The 15,585-nt window shown below is 41.4% G+C and overlaps 1 long non-coding RNA gene across 1 annotated transcript in view; it reads left to right on the top strand.

Annotated features, from left to right (window-relative positions):
- Positions 1-2,713: 2,713 nt before the first annotated feature.
- Positions 2,714-15,585, top strand: part of LOC147380240 (uncharacterized) — a 679,399-nt gene continuing 666,527 nt past the window's right edge. Inside the window, exon 1 of the long non-coding RNA XR_015135049.1 lies at positions 2,714-2,844. This is a non-coding gene — a long non-coding RNA (uncharacterized LOC147380240). The remainder of the gene's footprint in view (positions 2,845-15,585) is intronic.

Genomic DNA, 15,585 nt, shown 5'->3' with positions numbered 1-15,585 from the left:
AAGGGAACATTTCATGCAAAGATGGGCACAATAAAGGACAGAAATGGTATAGACCTAACAGAAGCACAAGATATTGAGAATAGGTGGCAAGAAGACACAGCAGAACTGTACAAAAAAGATCTTCATGACCCAGATAATCACGATGGTATGATCACTCACATAGAGTCAGACATCCTAGAATGCGAAGTCAAGTGGGCCTTAGGAAGCATCACTATGAACAAAGCTAGTTGAGGTGATGGAATTACAGTTGACCTATTTCAAATCCTAAAAGATGATTCTGTGAAAGTGCTGCACTCAATATGTCAGCAAATTTGGAAAACTTGGCAGTGGCCACAGGACTGGAAAAGGTCAGTTTTCATTCCAATCCCAAAGAAAAGCAGTGCCAAAGAATACTCAAACGACTGCACAATTGCACTCATCTCACATGCTAGCAAAGTAATGCTCAAAATTCTCCAAGCCAGGCTTCAACAGTATATGAACGATGAACATCCAGATGTTCAAGCTGGATTTAGAAAAGGCAGAGGAACCAGAGATCAAATTGCCAACATGTGTTGGATCATTGAACAAGCAAGAGAGTTCCAGAAGAATATCTACTTCTGCTTCATTGACTATGATAAAGCCTTTGACTGTGTGGATCACCACAAACTGTGGAAAATTCTTCAAGAGATGGGAATACCAGACCACCTGACCTGCCTCCTGAGAAACCTGTATGCAGGTCAGGAAGCAACAGTTAGAACTGGACATGGAACAACAGACTGGTTCCAAATCAGGAAAGGAGTATGTCAAGGCTGCATATTGTCACCCAACTTATTTAACTTCTATGCAGAGTACATCATGAGAAATGCTGGACTGGATGAAGCACAAGCTGGAATCAAGATTGCTGGGCGAAATACCAATAACCTCAGATAGGCAGATGACACCACCCTTATGGCAGAAAGTGAAGAGGAACTAAAGAGCCTCTTGATGAAAGTGAAGGAGGAGAGTGAAAAAGTTGGCTTAAAACTCAACATTCAGAAAACTAAGATCATGGCATCTTTGCCATCTATTTGCCATCCCATCATTGCATGGCAAATAGATGAGGAAACAATGGAAACAGTGACAGGCTTTACTTTTGGGGGCTCCAAAATCACTACAGATGGTGACTGCAGCCATGAAATTAAAAGACACTTACTCCTTGGAAGAAATGTTATGACCAACCTAGACAACGTATTAAAAAGCAGAGACGTTACTTTGTCTACAAAGATCCATCTAGTCAAAGGTATGGTTTTTCCAGTGGTAATGTATGGATGTGAGAGTTGGACTATAAAGAAAACTAAGCACTGAAGAATTGATGCTTTTGACCTGTGGTGTATGAGAAGACTCTTGAGAGTCCCTTGGACAGCAAGTATGTCCAACCTAAAAGAAATCAGTCCTGAATATTCATTGGAAGGACTGATGCTGAAGCTGAAACTCCAATACTTTGGCCACCTGATGCGAAGAGCTGACTTTTGAAAAAGACCCTCATGCTGGAAAAGATTGAAGGCAGGAGGAGAAGGGGACAACAGAGGATCAGATGTTTGGATTGCATCACCCACCCAGTGGACATGAGTTTGAGTAAACTCCAGCAGTTGGTGATGGACAGGGAAGGCTGGCATGCTGCAGTCCATGGGATCACAAAGAATCAGACACGACTGAGCAACTGAACTGAACTGAACTACTGTGTACAAGTACTGTTGTAAACATTATATATATATATACAGTCATTAATCCTTATAACGCTATGAGCTAAATATAAAGATTAGGAAATGGGGACCGATGCAGGGAGCGAGCTCCGCCCATGGCAAAGGTCATGAGGAAGGAGGCTTGGCATATGCAAAGGCAGGATCAAGCCTCAGGAGTCTCCCTGGAAATTCTTGAGCATCTACCCCCAAAACCAGAGTCTGCCTACTGTATGCTTTGTGCTTTCACCTACACCTCTGACTTTACAGGGGGCTGTCCCCCACTACCTCTCTCTGAAAAAAGAGTTAGCTTACAGCTCCATTTAATAATTCCTGGGTGTGACAGTGTTTAACCTACAAACTCCTTTGGAAATCCTCTAGCCTGCCTGAATAGGTTTTTCCGGCCACATGTGATTGCTCAGAGCCTCCCAACTGTGAGAGGCATGAGATGTTCTAAACTGTCTAAACACAGATTCTTTTGAGTAGTTAAAAGATTGATTAGAAATTGTATTGGTGAAGGGTTTTATTGGGCCAATGTTTGCTGCTAAGTCTCCATACTCCTTACCTACTGTGTCCTTGGCAGTGTATTGATTGATATAATGGGTGTATAGAAATGTAAGTAGTAGCCTCAATGTTTGTAACCTTGGACCCTTGAGTTAATTCTTTTCTTGACTGAGCCCACCTCACCTTTGCCCTATAGGAATGCAGCTTTGTCCAATGCTTTTTTGGAGGCTGGTGCCTGACTTTGGAATAATCACCTTTAGAGAAAGATAAGTTTCTTAAAATGTTAACAGGCCTCCTGGCCAGAAGATGATGTAATTCACCTGAACTTTTGCATATGATAAGTTTGAAAGCCTGGCTTCGATTAGGACCAGGAGCTGCTGTCCTTGCATGACTCCACCCCTTCCCCCATTATCCTCTATGCACAACTTAAGGTATAAAAACTACTTTGGAAAATAAAGTGCGGGCCTTGTTCACAGAAACTTTGTCTCCGCATGTCTCTCTCTCCCCCAAATTCTGGCTGAGTCTCCATCTGGAGCGCGGAACCCACCATGCTTACTAATTATGCCTGGGCTTCTAAGATCCGACCGGGGAGGCCTCAGTGTCTCCTCTCCTTCGGGAGAACGGAAGGACGCCTGCGGCCTACGTAAGTGGTGCAAACTTCTTGTCTTGAAGTTTTATTGGTCTCCCGCGTAAACCAAGCTACTCAGCCTCTTTTCTCCACTAAATTTTCCTACTGAGCTATCCTCATCCTATTACTCTTTATATCTTTGATAAAATATTTAAATAAATAGGTCGCTGACACCATCCCTGCTTCGAATACCCTGGATCAGCCGGGGCTGGTCCCTGGCAGGGCCCCAAAGAAGTCAAACAATGTACCCCAATGTTACAGGACTAGTAGGTGGCAGAATTAAGATCTTAACCCAGTTGCCAATTTCAGCCACATAATCAGCAAAGTTTTCTGCTATTTTCTTACCTCCTTTTCCTCATAGGGATATTTGGTTGCCCAGAGGACTTGTATGATGAGCGGGATGAAATAAAATGGACAAGCCAGAAACACATAGGGATACTTGCTTTACAACAATATCACTGCAGAGCAGTAGGTACAGAAAACCTGCAATAAATATATATCTACATGGAAACAAATGAAACTTCACTCTCCACCTATTCCCCCACCGCCCCGCACCCTGAGAATTTATCTAGAGGCAAAAGGCAAAACAATAGGACTTCCAGAAGGTAAAACAGACAAATATTCACAAACTCAAGGTAGGAAAGACTTCAAGCATCTGCCTGCAATGCGGGAGATCTGGGTTCAATCCCTGGGTTGGGAAGATCCAGGAAATGGCAACCCACTCCAGTACTGTTGCCTGGAAAATTCCACAAACAGAGGTGGCTGGTAGGCTACAGTCAATGGGATCGCAAAGAGTTGATCAGGACTGAGCAACTTCACTTCAAAACCTGAAAATGCCCTATGGGCAAGGCCTATATCTCCTTGTCTTTGTATCCTCATCCTTTACACAGATAAGATGGTTAGATAGCATCAATAACTCAGTGGAGAGATAGTGGAGGACAGGGAAGCCTACTACACAGGGTCTCAAAGAGTCAGACAGGATTTAGTGACTGAACAACAACAATCCTTGCTCAGGGACCTTTAGTAGACATTCATTAAACTGATTTTGAGGGAGTGAGTTGAAGTTAAGAATATACTCTTTCCAAATTTTGATGGCCATTAACTCTGGCCAGAGTAGTAGATAATTTTAATGAGCAGAGTTTTATTTTAGTGATAATCTTGCTTATCTAATTTCCTAACCCTGCAAATTTCCTGCAGTTGCACATCCAGTTCACTGATCAACTATCAAACTGAAGGATAGCTTGTCATTACATCCGCAGTGAGTCAGTTGCCTGGGGAAAAGTACATGTCACACATTTACATTTTGGCCTCAAGGTAAAAGCGCTTTTTTATTTTCTGAACAGAGCAACAGTCTTGAAGACTAAAACAGTAAATTTGATGCTGACTGTGGTCAGTGATGAAAACCTAGTATCACTTACAAAACTGTACAGTTTTTTGGGAGGCATGTCCCCGGTCTTGGGCTGGTATAGCTGACTATCATTAGTGCTGATGAACTGCCAGATTCCCACACAGACGACTTGTACAAACAGAGCCTGTAACAAGCTATTCAGCCAAATGTTTCTTTGAGAATTTTAAGTGCTAACTGTATCACTGGTGACCTTAAAACTTCTACTTGAAGAAAAAGCCTAATGTTTATATGAAAGCTTGTTCTGGGGCATTGGGGCAAGAGAGATGGCTAAGGAGAGGTCACTTAGGAGTCATTTATAATAGTCTAGATGAAGGAGACAAAGCCACTTCTTTGAAGTTGTTCTATTATATGAAGTCCAGCCTGCCATACCCAGAGACACATGGACACACACACACAAACACACACACACATACACTCACTCTTTCAGTCTCTGTGTTTACCAGCACATTTGAACTTACAGTTTGTGTTCTTTTCTGGGTAGCAGTAGCATAAAAGAAAGAACACTAGACTAAAAATCAGGATATCTGAGCAGAGAAACTTGGAATAAATGATCATGACAAATAATAATCACAAAAACTAATACAATAATTACTAAATATTTACATATATTAAATGAATTATTCCTCTTAATCAACCCAAGAGGAGGGGACTTTTGCTTTACAGGTGGGAAGCAGGCACAGCAAGGCCGAGTTGACCACTCCACACAGTTGTGCATGGTAGAGCTGGGAATTGAGATCATACATTTTGGCTGTGTCTGGGCTTATAGCCACCAGCTCCGACAGTACCCAATTCTAGTATCTATTTAGAAAACGTACCACCTCATCACTTACGATTTTTCCCATTTGTCTGGGTTTCTAAGCATCAGGAGATTTGTCTCCAAGCAGCCCTCATCTTAAAGAGTATCTACATGAGAGGAGAAATTATATAAATAGTTATGTAACATTAATTAAATAGACTACAACAGAGATGATCTTTTCATTTAAAAAGTAGGAGACAACTAATAAAAGATGCTGTTTCTTCAACTATCTTTCTCATGCCTATTCATAAACTTATCTTTGGGTCATAAAAACTCCCCATTTTATAACAGGCACATAAACAAAGACCTCCTGTAATTCAGTGATTTTATATCCCATCACCCCGTGCATTGGCTTTAATCCCACAAAGTGAAAGTAAGAAACATTGAAATCACTGTGGATTTAACCCTTCTGTTACCCAAAAGTGCTTTCACTGGAAAGCCTCTAGAAGCACTGTTCAACTCATTCATAACTCTGGTAGTATAGCATCACCCGATATGAACAGCACCAGCAAGTGCTGTTCGTAATTAAATTAAACCACATGAGAGCATTTGAGTGTGCTGGGCGAGAGAGGTCCCTAGCAGGTCTGTAAGTGCTGAAATGTCTAGCAACCTTATCTCAGCCAAAATGTCTGATCAAATCTCTTTGCCTCATAATTTCCCAACTCCATTTTCACCAAGATTAAACATTAGGATTTTATTTCTTGACCCAGAGTGGGAACGTATCTGACTGCAGCTGCTTCTCAGTCTGCCAGTTTTATGGGACAGTGACTAGAGTGCCTTGTGTCATAAAACCACAACCAGGCAGTAAATTACAAGGAGGAAAACAAAAACAAATTTTGCTGAGCACGGTCGGGTTTTTTGTTTGTTTGTTGGCTTGTTTTTAAAGTGGACAAATCTATTTTAACTCAGTCTGAACGAGCAAATAATAAAACATTTCTTAGAAATGTGTTACCACAGTTCATCTTTATTTTGTCTTTAGTTCAGCAACAGAAGCAATCTTTGAAACAAACAGTTTCCACATGGGTGAAGGTAAGCTGAGAAGATGCCAGTGTGCTAGCAGTTTTGACAGTTACCAAGTAACCCTGTCTCAGGAACTCTTAGAATTTTGCTTTTGAAACTGTGGACAAACACACAGGGGAGAGAATCAGACTTAAATATTCCAGCCTTCTCAGCTGTCTTTGAACTGCGGAAGGTTAGCAGCAGCATCTCTTACTCATGGAGATCAAAAGTTTTAGGAAGAGTCAATGGGGAAAGAAGGAGACAGTGCAATGTCATAAAACAGACAAAAACCAGTCTCTGCACCAAAGAGTGTAAAGACTACGGGGGCTTGGGCAGGGGTGTGGTGAATGGTAGTTCCTGGGGAGGCTGAGAGCATTGGCCTCCCATCAAAACTCTTTCTAATTTTTCAAACCACTTCCACCCCAAGAGCTGGAGCAAAATTGGACAAATGAAGGCCACAGCAACTTTCTACCAAAGAGTAAAGCACAAAACTTGGTAGTTTCTCTGCTTGTTTCAATATCTCTGCTTCCTTTAGTAATGACACAAGCAGTCACCAAAGGGTCCTTATTAAATACTCTGTGTGTTACACTATAAAAGCAAAAAAAAAAAAAAAACCCCAAAACCTCATATATGAATGCTCTCCACCTATTCACAGCTGCTGCTGCTGCTGCTGCTGCTAAGTCGCTTCAGTCGTGTCCGACTCTGTGAGACCCCATGAATTGCAGCGTGCCAGGCCTCCCTGTCCATCATAAGGGAAGAAAATTGAAGTGACATTGTCATGCATCATAGGATGGAAATCAATGGTTTTATTCGCTGGAAAATCCAGGGTTCTAAGAATTTGCTGTTCTTCCCAAGCCCACAAACTTTCAAAAGTTCTGTTGTAGCGATTTTGAGAACAGAGAGAGGTTCAAGGTCAAAACTGCCCCTAGCAGTTTGCACAGAGGAGCTCTGAATATTTGGGAACTTCCGTTTTTAACAAGGTCTCAGGTGGTAAAGAATTGGGAGGGCTAAACTTTATACCTTATTTTGTTAAGTTAAAATGTTTCCTTAATATAGTCATACAATTCTTAAATCTTACATAGTTTCTTTAAAAATAGATTCCCTTCCACCTTCTGGAGAGTTAGCAAAGTTGTTTGCATAACAAATGACCATCAGCAAAAATCTTCATCAGAAGACAACAGATTCTTTCTAGAAGTTCAAGAGGTCTGTGAGTTTTGAAGATGATTCACCTGCAATTTGGAGAAGGCAATGGCAACCCACTCCAGTGTTCTTGCCTGGAGAATCCCAGGGACAGTGGAGCCTGGTGGGCTGCCGTTTATGGGGTCTCAGGGTCGGACACGACTGAAGTGACTTAGCAGCAGCAGCAGCACTAGCAATTATGCTGAGAAAACTAATTAGCTCTTGCTTGAGAGGGTTCTGTAAAACAAGGCTTTTTCAAGGATCTTAAAAAAAAAGTGGAGAAAAAAAAGAAACCAATATATGGGGGTGGTGAGGACAGAAATTATGCTCCTTAATAAAAATGTTAAAGAGTAATATGTTCACTACAACAAATAGAACCATGTAGTCAAAACAGTTACGTCTTGGAATGGGAGAAAGACAGTGGCTGATAGAAAAAATAAGAGCATATAGAAACAATCACTGCTCTCAAACATTTTTTAGGCCACCTCTTAAATCCTAACACAGTAGTCCCCCCTTACACATGGTTTTGCTTTGCATGGTCTCAGTTACCCTTGGTCAACTGCAGTCCAAAAATATTAAATGGAAAATTCCAGAAATAAGTAATGTATAAGTTTTAAGTAATAGGTCCCTTCTGAGTGGCATGATTAGCTGTCATGTGGTCTTGCTCCCTTCCACCAGGGATGTGAATCACTGGGTTATCAGATTGACTGTCACAGTATCACAGTGCTTGTATTCAAGTAACCCTTGTTTACTTAATAATGGTCCCAAAATGAAAGAGTAATGATGCTAGGAATTTTGATATGCCAAAGGGAAGCCATGAAGGCTTCCTTTAATTGAAAAGGTGAAAGCTCTCAACTTAAAGAAAGGAAAAAATTGTATGCTGAGGTTGCCTATGGAAGGAAAGAATGTATGCCTAAGGCCTATAGAAAGAAAGAATCTTCTATTCGTGAAATTATGAAAAAGGAAAAAGAAATCTGTGCTGTTGTTCTGCTGTCGTATTTCCAAGTGCAGAAGTTGGGGCCACAGTGCATGAGAAATGGTTAGTTAAGGTGGAAAAGGCATTGAATTTGTACAATAATATATTTGGAGAGAGAAGGGCCACATTCACATAACTTTTATTAAAGTATATTATTATATGTTTTCTATTTTTTATTAGTTATTATTGTTACTCCCTTACTGTGCCTAATTTATAAATTAAACTTTATCATAGATATGTATTGTTATGTAGGAAAAAACAGGTTTCCCAGGTGGCGTTAGTGATAAAGAATCTGCCTGCTAATGCAGGAGATGCAAGAGATGAGAATTTGATCCCTGGATTGGGAAGATCCCTGGATTGGGAAGATCCCTGGAGTAGGAAATGGCAACCCACTGCACTATTCTTGCCTGGAAAATTCCATCAGCAGAAAAGCCTGGTGGGCTACAATCCATGGGGCCGCAGAGAGTCGGACGTGACTGAGTGACTGAGCACATGCACACATACGTAATAAAAAACATAGTACATGTAGGGTTGTGTACCATCCGTAATTTCAGGCATCCACCGGGGGTCTTGGAATGTATCTCCCACAGATAAGGTAGGACTACTGTATCTTAACATGGTAGCCCTGGAAAGACCTATAGAGACTCTTCCATTCTGCTTGACAAACTTAGAAGGAAAAAATTGAGGCCATTCTGGGAAGCTTATCTACCACTTCTAGAGACAGTCCTCAGGTTCACCTCCCTGTGTGAAATCTGTCTTAACTCCCCAGGTAGAGAGAGGGACTCTTTTTCTATGTTCTCAGAGCCCTGCTTTCTGTTGCTACCATTTAGCACATGTCACAACCACATCATTATTTCTTTACATGTCTATGAGCACCAGTTGATAAGAAGGGATGAACTAGTACTCATGTCTGTCTGTGTGTTAATATCCTCTGTGCTTGCATGAAAAAATGATCAACATCACTAATTATTAGGGAAACACAAGTCAAAACCACAGTGTAACATCATCTCACGCATGTTAGAATAGCCATCATCAAAGTGGCAAGAAACAACGAGTGTTGCGCACTGTTGGTATGTTTGTTGTGCAAACTGGTCCTGTCATTATGGAACACAGTACGGAGGTTCCTCAAAAAATTAAAAATAGAATATGATCCATCTATTTCACTTCCGGGTATTCATCCAAAGACAACAAAAACACTAATTTGAAAAAAATATATGCACCCCTACGTTCATCAAAGCATTATTTACAATAGCCAAGATATGGAAACAACATAAGTGCCCATTAATGGATGAATGCATAAAGATGTGGTATATAAATACAATAAAATATTATTCAGCTATTAAAAAGAATAAAACTTGTCATTTGGGACAACCTGGATGGACCTTTAGGGTATTATGTTAAGTGAAATAAGTCAGATGGAGAAAGACAAACACCATATGATTTCACTCATACATAAAATATAATCATAATAAATAAATGAACAAACCAGACAAACCAAAAACAAACATATTGATACAAAGAACTGAGTGGTGGTTACCAGAGCGGAAAGGTGGGGGAAAGGTGATGAGTAAAGGAGGTCAGCTGCAGGATGATGGATGGAAACTAAACTTTTGGCAGGGAACATGTAGTGCTCATGAAATTTATATAATGCTATAAACCAATGTTACCTCAGTAAAAAGAAAATAGTTTTTTAAAAAAGGATCCTCTGTGCTTAGCAGTGTCTGATTCAAAAAATGGGTATTAACTAATTGATTGCTCAATTAAGTGACAAATTAATAAATTAATGCATAAGGAAAATAAGGCCCACATTTGTTAACCAGCTACTTCATATCACACAGCTGTGTGTATGTGAGTCGCTCAGTTGTGTCTGTTTCTTGTGACCCCATGGACTATAGCCTGCCAGGCTCCTCTGTCCATGAGATTCTCCAGGCAAGAGTACTGGAGTGGGTTGCCATTTCCTTCTCCAGAGGATCTTCCCAACCCAGGGATTGAACCAATAACTCCTGCATTGCAGACAGATTCTTTACTATCTGAGCCACCAGAGAAGCCCCTTGGTATCAAATTACATTTCCTCAAAGGCATTTAAAAATTTTTGGATGCATAATCCAGCAAAGGGTTTTATCATAACAAGAAAAAAATTCCATAATAAAGCTTGGTAAAAACCTTAGCTCATAAACCAAATGTTTGCCAAAATTAGATATTTTCTTTGTTTAATATTTAAACAATAACATCATGCTAGAAGAGAATCTGAAGCTCCAGAATCAATGCCAAAAACAATTTGGTTCAATTTTTCAACATAATTGTTTGTCTGGGGGATCTAGTGCTGTGCTGGGAACAAGGACACCAAGATGGATGGGACAGATACTGGCTCTTGGGGAGTCTACCATTTAGTGGAAAACATAGAGATTCCTTCCTTTTTTTTTTTCTAATAAATGTAATTTCCTCAAACAAATGTAGTTTAAAAAAATAAGTAAAAGGACAAAGATGTAGTAAAGGAGGAAAACAGCATCCACTCTAATCTGTGTTGAGCTCTCTTTCTTGGTGGAGGGCTTTTGCATTCAATCAGCAGGGTGCCTCTTTCTCAGAGCTGTTCACTGCTCCACTGCAGGTGACAGGCTCATCGTGGTGTTCTTAACATTCTTTCTCAGGCCGTCATAGTCCACATACACTGAAGGACAAGCCAACCCTTCACCACTCTGCTACAAGGAGATAAAAAAGCCATGCCATAACAACATGGAGAGAAAAAAGGGCCAGGAAAATCAGCTCTAACACCAGTCTTCTGCTCCACCATCTATACCTGTATCATCAGCTCCCCCCACAACACCTCACTCAGTCTTCCCCTGGCATTTCTCTTCCAAAAATGGCTAGAATCTTTGCATGGCCAAGGCTAAGACCAATGTCATGGACATGTGACCTGGCCACTCAGAAGAGCCCCGTATTTGCTCTCTGCTCTGCTGTTGCCACCTTGAAATTCTATGTAACTTTTTATCAAAGGATCCCTCATTTTCATTTTGCACTGGATCCCACAAATTATATTCTCGTGACCCCATTCTTTTCAAATGGTACTAGGACTGTAATAGAGAAGAATACACTTGACTCCCAATAGCCTAAAATAAACATGATAGCCCATTCTCAAGGCTCTGCTCCCAGGCTTGACCTTTAAGGTATAATAAAAAGGTGCAGAACAGAAAATAAGAGTTTTATAGGAACATTGTGACCAGACCTTCACAAACAGCTGCAATAACAAAGGATTCCAGGGCCAGGAAGTCTGTAACGACTAGCCATATACTCTCTTCCTTGCCTTTTAGTATAAAAGAAGCCTGAATTCTAACTTGGGTCAGATGGTTCTTTGGGGGACTAGTCTGACATAGTCTCCATCTGCTGGCTTTTTGAATAAAGTCTCTGTTCTTTCCCCCAGTACTTCTTCTCTCAAATTTATTGGCCTGTCATGTGGCAAGCAGCACAAGGTTGGACTCCATAACACGACCACACAGGTTCTCTGTCAGCACAGCACATGACCCTCGTATGGTATATGGCCACCCACGCTGCATCACAAGAAATTTTTACTGATGTCTAAACAGTGACTGGCCTTCAAGTGCTGCTGTCCTTTCTCTGGGAGTTAAAGAAAAAAAAGAAAGTGAAGTCACTCAGTCGTGTCCGTCTTTGCGACCCCATGGACTGCAGCCTACCAGGCTCCTCCGTCCATGAGATGCTCCAGGCAAGAATATTGGAGTGGGTTGCCATTTCCTTCTCCAGGGGATCTTCCCAACCCAGGGACTGAATCCAGGTCTCCCACATTGCAAGCAGACGCTTTAACCTCTGAGCCACCAGGGAAGCCTTAGAGTAAAAGGATTTGTTTAGATTCCTTCACAGATTCAAAGGAGCAGTAATTCTGAAACAATGCCCATCAGGAAGGTTGGTCTTCTCATCAGTCACAGCCCACTGACACGCTGGCACAGTCCAAACTGTTTCTGAGTCTCTCCACCATCCTCTTGGGTAAACATATCAGGGCTAACTGGACAAAAGTACCAGAGGCTTAATTATGTTGCTAGCCTGTGATTGATGCTTTTGAACTATAGTGTTGAAGGAGACTCTTGAGAGTCCCTTGGACTGCAAGGAGATCCAACCAGTCAATCCTAAAGGAAATCAATCCTGAATATTCACTGGAAGGACTGATGCTGAAACTCCAATACTTTGGCCACCTGATGCAAAGAACTGACTCACTGGAAAAGACCCTGTTGCTGGGAAAAATTGAAGGCAGGAGGAGAAGGGGACGACAGAGGATGAGGTGGTTGGATGGCATCACCATCTCGAGGGACATGAGTTTGAGCAAGCTCCGGGAGTTGGTGATGGACAGGGAAGCCTGGTGTGCTGCAGTCCATGGGGTCACAAAGACTCAGACATGACTGAGCAACTGAACTGACTGACCGACGCTGTGACTGAAAGTGAAGTGAAAGTGAAGTCACTCAGTAGTGTCCGACTCTTTGTGACCCCACGGACTGTAGCCTACCAGGCTCCTCCGTCCATGGGATTTTCCAGGTGCTTATTACAATGGATCTAAAAATCTAGTGCCTTGAACTGGGGTATCAGCATAACCTGGGTATTTGTTAGAAATACACAATCTCAGACACATTGAGTCAAATTTGGGGGTGACGGACAGGAACTTGAGTTTAAGAAATCCATCCAGGTGATCCTGATGGCATTAGGAACCACTGAGCCATTAGAAATGGAAGAAATAATATCTTTCGGTTGAAAATACACAGCATCAATATGAAAAATGTTCTCCACCATTCCACTTAAAGAAAAGTTACACTGTTTTATTCATTCATCTACTTTAATCATAATTGCTAAATATATTCCGTGTATGTGTAAGCCCCTCAGATGACTCAGGCACTACATTGGATATAAAGATAATGGTTTGTGTCATGAAAGAGCTTATAATCTAATGCAGAGGAAGACAAGAGGCAAATTCATAAAGAGCTGTTTATAAATGGCTCTGCCCAGAATGCTGGATGAGAAATTCAAGAAAGTGCAGCATACATTGGCCAAGGCAGAAATTACATAGTATGTTGGGGTGGGGTTAGGGAAAATTTAATGAAGGCACAGTGTAGCTAGAATTTTGACATGTAGTAAGTGGGAAAGAGAACTTCCCAGGCACATGAAGAGCAAAAAGAAAAGAAGTGAAAAAGAAGAGAGTGCATTTCAAGCATGCCTGTGTGCTCAGTCGCTCAGTTGTGTCTGACTCTGTGACCCCCACGGACTGTAGCCCACCAGGCTCCTCTGCTCATGGAATTCTCCAGACAAGAATATTGGGGTGGGTGGCCACTTCCTCTTCCAGGGGATCTTCCCGACCTAAGGACTGAACCCACATCTCTTGCCTCTCCTGCATTGGCGGGCGAATTCTTTACCACTGAGCCACCTGGGAAGTTTAGAGTTTATCTTGAAATGAGCATCTAATTCCGTTTCATTAAGAGTGTAGAATCTATGAAAATGATTAATCTGAGAAAGCAAAACAAAATACTAGAGTGGGGTCAGCTTTTGGAGGGAAGGTTCTGAGAGCGAGGCAGAGTTCTGGCTTCTGATGAGTGAGAACAGTGTCCCAAGGCCTGTAATAGAGGCAAGTAGAACCAGCTTCTCAGGTTCTTCTCCATCTCAGCCACATCTCCATCTGGGATGACCGGCACAGCGCTTAAGCTCCTTGAGACACTGTTTCGACAAAGAGAAAGCACACTTGTCCTATTTCACAGGGAAAAATGGAATGAGCAGGAATGAGTCGAAGTCATTTGGAGACAAAGCTACATTCCTGGACCCACTGCTGGGGAGACTAGGTATTTCTTCATGGCTCTTGTGGCCAATGCATAGGATTTCTAAGTCAACTTTTTTATTCTTTCTCATCAGATTCCTTCCTGGGGAATGAGGACTTTTTTTTTTTTTTAAGTCAAGAGTAATTTGTAGTTTGGAAAGTATCCTGGACAAGGCTATGTTTAAGCTTCCACTTTTAGACACCAGGCTTCCAGCTCATCCGTCCCCACTCCTGTCTCCTGCGTGGGGCTGTGGATGGACTAATGGGTAGCCATGGGCCTCTTTAAATCCAGGGACGAGAGACATCTGTGACAACATGATGGGTTCTAGGGCAAGGGAGGACTATCATTTGTTAATTACCTTGCTAGCTGTTTCTGTTTCATTACACTCTTCCAGAATCACTCCTCTAGACTTTTCTAAGCCTAGGCAAAGAACTGTGGGCAAATTATAAAAAGGCAAATAGTATATATATATATACTTTAAAAATTCTCTCTTTTGAATGTTAGTTCTTGTGGGCAAAGAGGTTCTATGGTTAATTTTGAATAACACTTGAATGATATAAAGTCATTTGCTGCTTTGAGGACCTCAGGAGCAATACTAAAATAGCAGAAGGAATGTGAATTACTACTATTTTTATGAACAGAATGTTGGCAATGCCCATCAAAACCTAAGTGTGCAGTTGTGTCCAACTCTCTGTGATCCCATGGACTATAGCCTGCCAGGCTCCTCTGTCCGTGGAGATTCTTCAGACAAGAATACTGGAGTGACTTGCCATTCCCTTCTCCAGGGATCGAACCCGGGTCTCCCACATTGCAGGCAGATTCTTTACCATCTGAGCCACCAGGGAAGCCCTATCAAAACTTAAAGTGCATGTAAAATGTGAGTCAAAATTATATTTCAAGGGTTTTATCTTACAGGTATACTCAAATAGGCAAATTGGCTCTGTACAAGATTGTCCAATAAAATATTGTTTGTATTAATATCTTTTTAAAAAGAATTAGAAACAACCCAAGTGACCATAAATAGGGAACTGGCTAACTAAAGTATAGCCATAAATACTTGTTAATCAGAGCAAAGAGTGGGAGAAACGCTTTATGTACTGATATGGAGAAAGTTCTAATATACACGGGTTTTGACAAATCTGGTAGCACACTGTGATCAGTATAGTACTATAAAAAAATTTTAAGGAATTTCTATATATTTATCTATACAAAAAATCAGAGAAGGCAATGGAATCCCACTCCAGTACTCTTGCCTGGAGGGTCCCATGGATGGAGGAGGCTGGTGGGCTGCAGTCTATGGAGTCTCTAGGAGTCGGATATGACTGAGCGACTTCACTTTAACTTTTCACTTTCATGCATTGGAGAAAGAAATGGCAACCCACTCCAGTGTTCTTGCCTGGAGAATCCCAGGGACGGGGGAGCCTGGTGGGCTGCCGTCTATGGGGTCGCACAGAGTCGGACACGACTGAAGTGACTTAGCATACAAAAAATATGGGAACAAAAGAAATAACATTGGCAACTATAAGGAAAGAAACTTAAAGACATGAGATGGAAAAGAATTTCATTTCATAACCTTTGGTTCCTTTTGAGTTTA

This window comes from Bos grunniens, chromosome 1, assembly GCF_055505025.1.
Source record: "Bos grunniens cultivar Pamir isolate PY7600 chromosome 1, Bosgru_T2T1.0, whole genome shotgun sequence".
NCBI lineage: Eukaryota > Metazoa > Chordata > Mammalia > Artiodactyla > Bovidae > Bos > Bos grunniens.
The sequence above is the reverse complement of the archived record's forward strand: the minus strand, read 5'-3'. Positions and strand labels throughout refer to the sequence as shown.